Source organism: Anas acuta, chromosome 15 (assembly GCF_963932015.1).
Source record: "Anas acuta chromosome 15, bAnaAcu1.1, whole genome shotgun sequence".
Classification (NCBI taxonomy): Eukaryota; Metazoa; Chordata; class Aves; order Anseriformes; family Anatidae; genus Anas; species Anas acuta.
The window spans coordinates 4,239,989-4,252,318 of record NC_088993.1 but is presented as its reverse complement, the minus strand read 5'-3'; the positions used below and the strand labels follow the sequence as shown (position 1 = coordinate 4,252,318).

Here is a 12,330-nt window from a genome sequence, read left to right as displayed (position 1 = left end):
ATTCCTCTGGAATAACTAAAACAAACAAGGTCGCTTGACTGTTACATGGTACAGTTCAAAACTGTTATATTGCATGAAAAAGAACTCAAGAAATAAGGGGAAAATGGCTCGGGGAGATGCTTCTTTTCATGCTTAGCACTGTACTTTAACAACGTACACACTGCAAGATACATATTTCAAGGGAAAGCAGTTACATTCTTTTTTTTTTTTTTTTCCAGAAACAAAAATATTTCTTTTGCAAAAATGAAACAACAAAAATCTCCACATCCCTATTTCCCCTGTCATACATATTCATTATCTAGTTGCACTGGAGTGGGGCTTGGAAACAAGCCAAATACGTGCTGCACATACACTCAGACCCTGAGCCCCTGGCTACAGGGAGAGATCAAAATATTGCTCATTTTTCTCCCCTAACATAATTTCTCATGCCATTCTGCTGACTGTTGAAGAGGTTTTAAAGCCTCTCTCCCTTCATAACATATACGCTGTCATCTCTGAAGAATATATGCCAGCTACAAATAGGAACGTGGGCCTTCAGACAAAGCTCAAGGTGGAGAGGAAAAAGAAAAAAATAAAAAAAGAAAGGACTTAAGGACTTGCTGATTTGTAGTAAATGAGAGAGAGAGCACAGTGGAAACTTTGATAAGGGTAGACAGCCACTTCTAATTGCCTTAACCATTTTGAACCGAAATCAGTGCTGGGCACCATTAAAACAACCAGACATTGACTGCAGAGGATCAGAGGCTGTTGTGGAAGCACTGAAGCCTGGTGCATGGTGGACAGCCTTCACAAAAGGAGAAGAGCAGGGGCCAGCACTGCCGGTTCCCTTTCTCTGGCTCAAAGCAGAAAGTCATTAAGGCCATCAAGGGCCTTAACAAGCCCTGCTTCTAGGGTGCTCCGTAACACCAGGCTAACCATTTGCTCTCTTCCCTTCCCCTGGTCATGCTGTTTTGTCTGTTTGGATTGCATGCTTTTATCTGATCCACCTGTACAGAATCCCCATACTGCCTAACTTGAGAGACCTCCTTTTCATTTTTTTTTTTTTCTAGGTCTTACCAACACATTACAGCTACATCACCAATAACAATTTGAAGATACTCAGAGTAAAAACAAGCTTTTATATATCTTTTATCAAATCATAAGCCTCCAAAAACCCTTTACATCTTGAACATATCACAAATTAAAACAGCAGAACAGTTTTCAAAGCTTGACAACTCCTATGTTATACTTTGTATTTCAAATCAGTTCCAAAGGCTTTTAAAATACATTAATTTTACCTGTAAATTAATATAAGTTTGTAGTGTCATTCAATCTCTAATGTACTTATACACCAGAAATGCTTTGAAGGGAGAAAAGAACCACAAGAAAATATGAATTCAAATAAAGAATTACAATTTAATACGTAGTAGTTTCATACATTGGTGAAAAAATGCAAAGAGCAATATTAAGATGAAATTAAAAGTGTTGTAAGTAAACACTCAATATTTTTGTTTACAGAATCATTAACTAAAGGAAGGAGTGAGATTTCTAAAGGAAGGGGAATTAACATTTGTTGACATTCTACTGCTGTTAGTTTTTATGTAAACTCAAAGCAATTATGTTTAAGACATTTTTTCTGTAAGTAGCTTCCATTTACATTCCTAGAAAAAGTAATCCAACTATTTTATTGCATTGTTGGGAGCCCTGTAGCAACAGACCAAATATTTAGCAACAGCTCTGTTTGCCATCTCTAGAGCTGGAAACCAAAGACTTGAATCAATTTAATTGCATCAGTGTTTCTCAGCTACCATACCAGAATGTGTTGTTCTTGACTTTAAAGGGCCTATTCCTACCTCCCCCCACAGCAGTCTCTAAATAAACCTATAAATCCTTTTTCTGTAGCACATGAATTATCAGTAACTTCAAAATAAATGAAGACAAAAATGGTTGAATATTTAAACATGTAGCAACTCCATCCCATGATGGATTATTTCAGAACAAAATTCATTTTTTTTTCTTTGATATCTACTACTGCTATAAACTTCCAGTTTATCATATAACATTACAATTTATGGTATAACCAGCTTGTGTACTGACTATAAACTCTTTGTCAATGCCACAGTAAAGACTTTATAGTCCATAAATAACAGAAGAGCGATAGTATCTATCCTTCTTATTTTGCCCAGCATATCCAGAATATAGTACTCTAAACATGTCACAGGATTCACTTGCTTTACATACATTATAGGTTATGTAAAAAAATAAAAAGGTAAATTTCTCTGAGTATTTGGCTTACACAAAACTCATTCAAATAAATAGAAAAGTCACAGGTGGGAGTCTGCTTGTGGATGTTATAGCCCAGGAATAAAAGACACACACAAATAATAACAATACTTTATTTACTGTAGCATTCACCAATAGCCAAGAACTTAAAAAGTAATAATAATTTTCTATATCCTAAATTATTAAAGAGAAGATGGGTTTTCTTCATGTAGAATTGATTAGGGAGGAATTTACTGAGTATTCTGCATGCAGTTTATCACCTCTTCCTGCTTTTTCCATGATATACAGATTCAGTCAAGGTATACATTTCTCTCCCAGTGTAGCAATTTGAAGACCAAATCTGGTACACATTTACCTTTACATCCCAGTGAAATCAGTGCTATTTAGAGGTTTTTGTTCTGATGTTGAAGCAGAGCAAAGACAGGCAAAGACCTTTGCTCACATTACATCCCTTTGTGCTGTAAATGACCAACCAGTAGCTACCTCGCCTCAGTCATACCAGGCACAAGAACTTTTCGGAGTTCATAATTCTGGCTTCTACACTTATGTATTCCCATACAGGCATGGTTATTTCATTTTCCATGCTGCTAGCAAAAGATGAGATGGAACTCTTTAAAAACAAGAAATATAAAGAGTGTCACAACTTCAGTCCAAACACCACTTTATATCACTTGTTATTTATAAATAATTATTTACATTGAAGGTCATGAAAATAAGATGACAATTTGACCCCAAATTCCATGCCAAACTCTTATTCCAGATGTAATGGGCAAATTGAACTGCCATCACTCTCATTTGTAGCCTCGGACATTCCTCCGCACACTAGATTACTCTTAGCGCAAAAAATTTCTGTTCTCTCCCTGAATTAGTTCAGCAGTTTTCACATTATACAACTCTCTCCTTATGCATCCCTCATGGCAGGCTGCTCATATTGTCTCAACAGGGATTTCCCCTTCTCATCAAATTCTTCCACGCATTGCAGCAATAGGCCTTCTGGCACAAAACCTCAATCCATTGATCCTACAAACCAAACTTCTTATTTATGCTTACACATTCCCTTGATGAATCCCTACATTGCGCTTCCTACAAATTGGCAGTCTCATTCGTTTATTTTTCTTACTTCTTTTATCAACTCTCAGAACAGTGCATATGAACATCTTCCTCACTGCAAAATATAACAATAGGGTGATGACCTTTCTCCCCTTCACAGCTTAATAATAATAAATAAACAACAATAATAATTAAAAAAAAACAACACTTGTTCCTCTTACTTTTCAGAACCTGAGCATGTTCTCTCACTGGGCAGGGATGGGTCCCTGCTTGGGTGGTATGTCATGTTTCTCCACAAGATCGCATTCCTCTAGCATATTCTAGTACTAGCTGCCAAAAGCAAGTGATGCAATACCCTTGCGAGTAGATGCAGTGTATCTTTAAATGTTGATGTATTCAAATATCTTTATAGAGGATATGACACAATAAGTCTCAGGTGAACCCTTTGGGAATTCCAGGGAAAAAGCTGCCTAATCTCCAGTTAAACAGACCTATTATCTCTCACTCCCCATGAGAAAGTGAAGCAGAACTGATTTGATTAAGAGCAAATTAACCTCTCTAACACAGCTACCCAGGGTTTTACACCTGTCACTTTAGTATGACAATTTATATTTATTCAAAAAGCCATGAGACAGTAAATTAAACATTGCCCTAATTAGAAAAATGTCATATGTTACAGTAGGGGAGCAAACTGAACTAATTTCAAACAGTTCTCATGCAAAGTACATTTCAGTACAGCATTAGTAAAAGTAGAGTCAATATTTTTTACACAGTCCCATCTGAGCTGAATGTCATCATGCCACAGTTGTATGTTTAAAGTTCTGTCAAACAATAAGGCTGACTGTATGCAGAGTTCACAGAAAACCTAAGTTTATTTAGTAAAAGCCATCAACACCTGAGTTACTTTATACTCTACCACCATTTCTATGCTCTAATGTCACAATATAAACCAGTTCTCTCAACTAGACCCTCCTGTTACATCATTTTTCCTAACGTTATTATTGGGCAGATAAAGAGTAAATTCTTCATTAATTTACAATACCATACACTATCAAGTGTCAAAGTTAGATTGTTTCATCAGATAACTGGAATTGAATAGATTTACATATAGATGAGACTCGGTGTTTCCAAAAAAAATCTTAAATTGTACAACAGAAATTTTTAGGCTTACAGAAAAACACTTAGAGATGTTAGAACCATATATAGTAACTTCCTAATTTCAAAATAAGAATAGAAAAGGCTAAGTAGGAAACAAAAATCTAAATATAATTACTTTCTAAATATTTCAGCATAGCTTGATTCATGTTGTAGACTGACATAAATTGTGGAGGTGTTTTCTCTTAGTAGAAATTTCTCAACACCTTGACAGTACTAGAAAGATGATAGACATGATCTGCATCTCCTCTTGTGGGTTATTTTTGTTTGGATGGTATTGGGCCATTTTTTTTTTGTTTGTTTGTCTCATATCTAGCTTTTTAACAGCTATAATTCTCTTGCTATCTATAAGCAGTATGCATACTATAACAATGACACAGGTAACAACCCTTTAAATAAATAAATATTACACACTAAGTTCTTCACAGCTGCTATGAGGAAACAGTATTATAATAAAACTATCTGAACTCTAAGAAAAAAATAATTTAGGCCAATATTTTCAGTACAAATACTGTTTATACACATTTCGCTTAGCTTGCTAAATTGAGGTGATAATTCTTTACAAGTATATAGATGTAGATGTTCTAAATTATATAATACAGACATAATGTATTAATGTAATGAATGTATTAATCATGTATTATATATATGCATATAGATAATATATATATATATATATCCATCCCAAAGAGTCGTGGTGAATGGAGTTAAATCCAGTTGGAGGCTGGACACTAGTGGCATTCCCAGGGCTCAGTACTGGGGCCACTACTCTTTAATACCTTTATTGATGATTGGATGAGGGCATCGAGTGTACCCTCAGTAAGTTTGCAGATGACACCAAGTTAGGTGCGTGTGTCGATCTGCTTGACAGTAGGAAGGCTCTGCAGGAGGATCTGGATAAGCTGGACTGATGGGTTGAGGCCAACTGTATGAAGTTCAACAAGGCCAAGTGCCGGGTCCTGCACCTCGGGCACAACAACCCCAAGCAGAGCTACAGGCTGGGAGATGAGTGGTTGGAAAGCTGCCAGACGGAGAAGGACCTGGGAGTATTGGTGGATAGTCAGCTGAATATGAGCCTGCAGTGTGCTCAGGTGGCCAAGAAGGCCAACACCATCCTGGCTTGTATAAGAAGCAGTGTGGCCAGCAGGTCTAGGGAAGTGATCATCCCCTTGTACTGGGCTCTGGTGAGGCCGCACCTCAAGTACTGTGTGGCACCAAGCTGCTGAGGGGTCTGGAGAACAAGCCTTACAAGGAGTAGCTGAGGGAGCTGGGTTTGTTCAGCCTGGAGAAAAGGAGGCTCAGGGGTGACATTATTGCTCTCTACAGGTACCTCAAAGGAGGCTGTAGCAAGGTGGAGGTTGGCCTGTTCTCCCATGTTCCTGGTGACAGGACGAGTGGGAATGTGCTTAAGTTGCACCAGGGGAGTTTTAGGTTGGATGTTAGGAAGAACTTCTTTACTGAGAGGGTTGTTAGGCATTGGAATGGGCTGCCCAGGGAAGTGGTGGAGTCACCATCCCTGGAAGTCTTTAAAAGACGTTTAGATGTAGAGCTTAGTGATATGGTTTAGTGGAGGACTTGTTAGTGTTAGGTCAGAGGTTGGACTCGATGATCTTGAAGGTCTCTTCCAACCCTAGATGAGTCTGTGATATTTTGTTAACTGGCAGTAAATGAGGAATCTTGACTTTCAGGGGGTCACGTGTATGATGCTGTAGATAACAGCAAAACTAAGAAGAGTCATCAATAACAAAAATCAGAAAGAAAAAGTTTTCAGGTATCTGTGACTATAAATGTGAGAAGTTTCATTAAACAATTCTGCAAACATTCCTGTTTCAGTAGAAACAGGAAGCCTTCTAATATTTTTTGCACTGCCTAAATGTCACTAAATACAGAAAGATCATCAAAATACACTGTCATAGAGAACCACTATTTTTATCTATTATTTTCAAATTTCTAGGAGGTATGCACAAAGGACTTCATAATCAATCTCCATCATAAATGCAAAGACATCACTTTTTGAAACGACCTCATGTGGCGGTTTTACCTTGCTAGGCAGCTGAATTCCACCACAACCACTCTCTCACTCCTCCTCCTCAGAAAGGGGTGGGGGTGAATAAAAGAAAAGAACAGAAACAATTCAAGGGTTGAAATTAGGATAATTTAATTAAAGGAAACAATTATAAAGGGAAAAATATTAAGTAATTTAACTCAAGGGAAAAGGGGAAAAGGAAAACAGAAACAACAAAAATCATGCAAAGGCCACATGGAAGTGCAGAGGAAAGAAGTTACTGTCTACTTCCCACAAATGAGTGATGCTTGACAATGTCCTTGAAGCAGGGCCTCAACATCCACAGCCATTGTTTGGGAGGACAGATTTTTTCAAAATGAGAGCCCACCCCTCCCCTCTCCTTCCATTTTTATTTATAATTTTTATATATTCCACTTTTTATTGCTGAGTGTGACCCCACATGACATGGAACATCCCTTTGGTTGGTCTAGGTCAGCTGCCCTGGTGATGTGCCCTCCCCATCTCCTGCCCATCCCCAGCCTGCTGGCTCTGGGGGCTTGGAGGGAGTCCTTATGCGGTGCCAGCATTGCTCAGCAGCAGACACAACATGGGTGTGGAACCTAGAGCAGCACTGGTATAAGTGCAGAGCACAGCACTGTACGGGCTGCTGCTGGGAAAGTCAACTCCATCCCAGCCAGTCCCAGTACACCTTGCCTTTACAGTCTGCCTGCATTGTTAGTTGTCATGGTTGTCACCACTAAACAGCCTTTGGTTTCTTTAACTATTTTGAGACAATAGCTGTATAGTTTCAAAAAAAAGACACAGATTAAAGATGTACAGATTATTCGAAAACGATGCATTACAGTCAGTCTGCCTTGTCACTAACCCTCATCTTTAACAGAGATAAAGTTGTCAGTAATATTGCCTCTTTCATTGAATTTTACTCAGTTCAAATTCATTTCTATATATTTCACTCATTTAAACTATTTATAAAATATTTTTGCAATAGTTTAGAAGTAGCTGACAGTGTTTGGAGACTACCCTACAAAATCTCTCTACCAAGAAAAAAATACAAGTATTTCCCTAAAACTATGTCAATCAGCCTAAGTTAAAATAGCATCAAGAACAGCACAACCGGTGTTTTAACTTGGGATGCCATCTCTATCTCACCTTAATCTTCCCATGGGCTGAAGTGCCAAGACAAATTAACAGCTCAGATTGCCTCATATTCATTGCCAGGTTAGCCTGAATTAAATCATTCAAGTGAGCCAGCTGAAGTTACAGAGGCTTATGTTGCAGTATCAGTTGTCTAAATTCACATATCCCATTGCAATCTCATAGCTTTCCCCAGAAAATTTCAGCATGATGTTTTGAAGTTTGATATTCTCATTGCTTGTTACTGTTTTCAAGAAAGCTTCTTGCAAAAATCATTAATGATGTATATATTTTTGAGAACCTGCTTTAGAAATGTCTGCTATTGGGTAAAAATTTCTATTTTCCCTTTGAATGTCTTTAACCTGCCCAAATCCCAAAAGATTTAGTAAACTTAATATTAGCCAAAAAGATAGCAATAGGGTTACAAAAGTGTCATTTATTTCCCCTCTAAGTATCCAGTCAAAAATCAATCCTCATGTACCTGCAAGTTGGAATTTGTCCTATATTTGCACACTTGGTAACTGCTCTAGCTGCATCGTGCATCCTGCAGACAGTGTATGGCCAAAATGGGTTCTGCTACTGCAATTACTTTGAAATAGAAAAAATGAATAACAACAGCAGTTCATGTCAAACAGAAGCTATAGCAACAGAACCCAGGAAATAATATTTTTAGAGGACGTTAAATTGAAGTTTGCTTTTAGGTCATACAATTGTGGATCAGTGAGGAAATGACAAATCAAAAAAGTGGCACCTTATAATTTAATGATTGAATAAAACAGAATTATGGATCATCTGATAATAAGACATTTAAAACAACAACAAAAAATGTTTTTACATTAAAATTTCAGGAACATAAAGCTTTCGGGAAGAAAGGAATAAAATGAAATATGAAAAGGGCATCATCTTCATATGCAACATATGTATCACCAGGAAATTCCGAAGGAAATAGCAGAAAAAAAAAAAAAAGGAAAAATAGGTATATCAACTCTCAGATACAGTAGGTTTGCTATTCATTTTGAAAAAGCAACCACAAAAAAAAAAAGAAGGAACTGTAAGACAAAAATAGTCCTTTATAAAAAAAAAATGCCAATCAAACTCTTTCCCTGAGGTATTTTTTAGCCTATAAAAAACAAGAGTTACTGGAAAATTAGACTGCAGGAAAATACTGTAGATGCAATATTAAATTTGTGTAAGAAAACAAAGAGATGGGCAGATTCACAATATATATTGGATCACAGAGCTAACAGCAAAAAAAAAAACACTTTGTAATCAATAACATCAAAACACAGGTGGAATGTTCACATGTGTAATACCTGGTGTCCCAAAATAGCACACAGAGAAATAAAGGCTACCTAAATGAAGCGATTAATCTGTTCTGTAAGTGCATTATTCAAGCCGAGGTTTGAACATACTGGGTGATTTAAGACAGCAGTGAAATATATTTCAGAGCTACAGGACTTGGATCAAACCAAGTGCCTAACTGTGTTTATTAAGCTGGTGCCCACTGCCTCTCTAACAACAAAATATACACAACAGCTGAGCTGATACTTTTTTATTTATTGTTTTTGCTTTGTTTGTTTTTTGAGATTAAAGACAAGCATGCATTCACCTCAACTCCTCAACCCTTCTGGAAATGAATCCTATGAAGCAATTTGTTCCTAGGTATACCAGACTGCCGAACAAAGACACTGGATGATTCGTGATGCCACCACAAGGGAGATACGGAACTCCATGGGTACAGGTGGGAAGAAAGGATACAGCAGAATCTGAAGTAATCATTAAACCATGCTTCATAGCAGAGCTTTGAACATCTTAAATCATGTTCACATCCCCCAAAAGACAGCTTGATCAACATGAAATTATCTTGAAAATTACGAAACAGAGAATGAATGTGTCATTTTTGTTTGCCTTGCCAAGTCTAGAAAAGTCTGAATCTTAATAAGACATCAAGATATGGAAGACATAAGACAGCAATGACCCATCTTTACTGCCCAAATCCATGAGCACTGGCTTCATATGTGTACTGAAAGATTAACAATTAGATCATATGAACCACATATGATTTATGTGCACCAGACATGAAGCACCAAGGCAATGATGCTCTCTTGAACCCCTCAAATGACAATGTGATTGGGAATCAGAGGCTTCAGTACTGACAATAAAGCTTACGCTATAGAAAGTAACAAACTAGCTATTTCCCCAAAATTCAGGGACTTGTGCCAGCAGATTATGAATATTGCTGTTATCGATAGGGTTTTAGATTGAAGGCTAATGTCAGAAGACTGAAACCATAGTCAATGTGTTTTGCAAGGGGATGAAAAGCAAAATGTAGAATGACCTCACAAAGTACTTGGATTAGTAAAAGGGAGGAAACAATCTGCCTAATTTATAATTTTGTTATCCTTAGAAACAACTGCAATTAGTCAAAAGCTAAGAGATTAACTTTAATAAAAGAGGGGAAGTGCTGGAACAGAACCAAGAAAAACAATAACTTTTTATGGTTCTGAAACTCTTTAAACAACATGCCAAGTTGCGATTTCAGTATTTTGTGGGATGTATTTGGAATTATATCATCAGATACGTGAATCCAATATGATCCTTCAAAAGCAGAAATCAGCAGTATGCCATATGCTGTATATCCTAAGCACTATTCAAAATAGCCTCATTTCATTTGACAGTACAAAGAACTGTCTGGATTTTGCATCTTTCCTTGGCAGACCAAATAGACTTATTACTATGTTTGTTTCAAGACAGAAAAATCACATCCAGCCTTGTGCTGCAGTCATGAAAAGAATGCAAACTGGAGGAACTCTTCACTTGAGATTTTGGGAGATGTAATATTCATATTATATTTTGGTCATAAAAGGTCAAACCTACACTCTTTTTGAAAGTAAACAGCTTTTCCCAGAGTGTGCAAAACCCAGAGGCTAGTGCATAAACTCATTTGGTGATTTAAAAAAAAAACAAAGCTTTTAGCACAAGCTAAATGCAAACAATGAATTTTGTATTTTATTTTTTTTTTTTAAAAGAAAAAGCAAAACGCTAAAAATCTGTATTATAGTCACAACTACGGTCTCTGTGGGCATGTGGTCCACAAACACGTGACAATTACTGTTTTCACAGTTGACATTTCAGACTTTCCACTAGTTTCGATGTGTTTGTCAATGTGATGTATACTGTGGATTATTACTGTCCAGAAACATTGATCATGTCCTGGAAGTTCTCACTTAAGCAAAACTTAAGAAAACTTTCCTGCATTGTAACCTTACCAACACAGAATATTTTAGATGTTGCAAAACAGTGTGTGATATGTAAAGCCATGCATTGTACTTGAGTTGTGAGATCAGCAAAGAACTACTACTTCCATACCAACAGCTCTCAAGAGACTGAAGCAAGATTTAATAAGCTAAAACAAAACATTTTTATTGATCTGCATTTGATTTAAATATGGCTGTGCAGTACAAGTCTTATATGAGCCTAAGGGCACGCCTGTGCTTCCTGACTGAACTGTAGTTAGTGTATTAGTAACTATAGGTAGTATATTTGCATGCCCAGAGACCTACCTGAGAAAAATGACTGCATCCTGATAACAACCACATTTCAGTCACTGTTCCAGAAGGAACAAATTTCAGTTCCCAGGATACTGACTTATAAATAAGGTAAATTAAATTGCTGTAGTAAGGTAAAGTAGGAAGCCAGCCTTATACTGGATGATTATAACTTGAGAAGCAGTAAAAGGGGTACACATTGCTGTGGTGGAAGTCAGGAGGAGCTCACTGAAATTGCACATACATCCAAAACATGATTATGAACATAAAGAAACATACTGTGATAGAGTCATGTATTATAGCAAAACTTACCTGATGTTGCAGAAAATGACTCAAAACCGTAAAAAGACCTCTTTTCTATTGCATATTGAAGAAAGATGTAAACTCACCTCTGGTTCTCCAGAGAAGATGGCAGTTCCTGCTTTCCCCCAGTCTAACAGCAGACAGAAAGGAAGCTATAGGGTATGTGGAGCAAACAACAACATAACCACATGCATCTGTGTGAAAGGGGTTGATAGATGCAACCTCCAAAATGGTCATCAGTACAAGCACCTTAATCTCCTGGAAATCATCATTAGGATACCATAATTTCCTGACAGAATAGTGTTTTACAGCTAGGTCTACCACCAGTAACAGGGATTTGTGTTCCTGGTAAGACACCGTGGCCATTTTAATCTGCCACACCCCAATCTGGCAAACCAACAGCTGTTCTTGGTTGGTTAATAAGAGTTTTGGCTACTATCAGATTAAATTGGATTCACACCGGTGACAGAAGCATAAAGAGAATGTTCACTGAATCCAGAGCATATATATTTTTAATATGGATCCTCACAGTTAATAACTTAAAACCACATACAGATTAAAAAGCTAAAGTTAATACTGTGCTTATATTGAGAGGCTAATTGCTTTTTCTTATGAAAATTTAAGTTGATTGACCAAGTTTTCAATTATTCAATTAATCAATTTAATCTAAACAGCAGGAAAAAAATTCCCATTGGTATAAACTAGTACTTCTGACACATTTTTCTTAGGTACACCATTAAGAGGGGAAAATCGGCAAATACATCTAAATACATACAGAGGTTTGGGGACTTCAGGTTTTCAAGGGACATAAGATTGACTGCAGTATATAAGAAATAAATTTTGGTTAAACAA

The 12,330-nt window shown here is 37.0% G+C and overlaps 1 long non-coding RNA gene across 3 annotated transcripts in view; it reads right to left on the bottom strand.

Moving 5' to 3' along the window:
* The window catches only part of LOC137864939 (uncharacterized), a 124,131-nt gene extending 112,281 nt beyond the window's left edge, over nt 1-11,850 (bottom strand). For all 3 annotated transcript variants that reach the window (XR_011101695.1, XR_011101694.1, XR_011101696.1), the window contains exons 1-2: nt 11,728-11,850; nt 11,565-11,630 (exon numbers count right to left, since the gene is read on the bottom strand). This is a non-coding gene — a long non-coding RNA (uncharacterized lncRNA). The remainder of the gene's footprint in view (nt 1-11,564; nt 11,631-11,727) is intronic.
* Nucleotides 11,851-12,330: the final 480 nt, after the last annotated feature.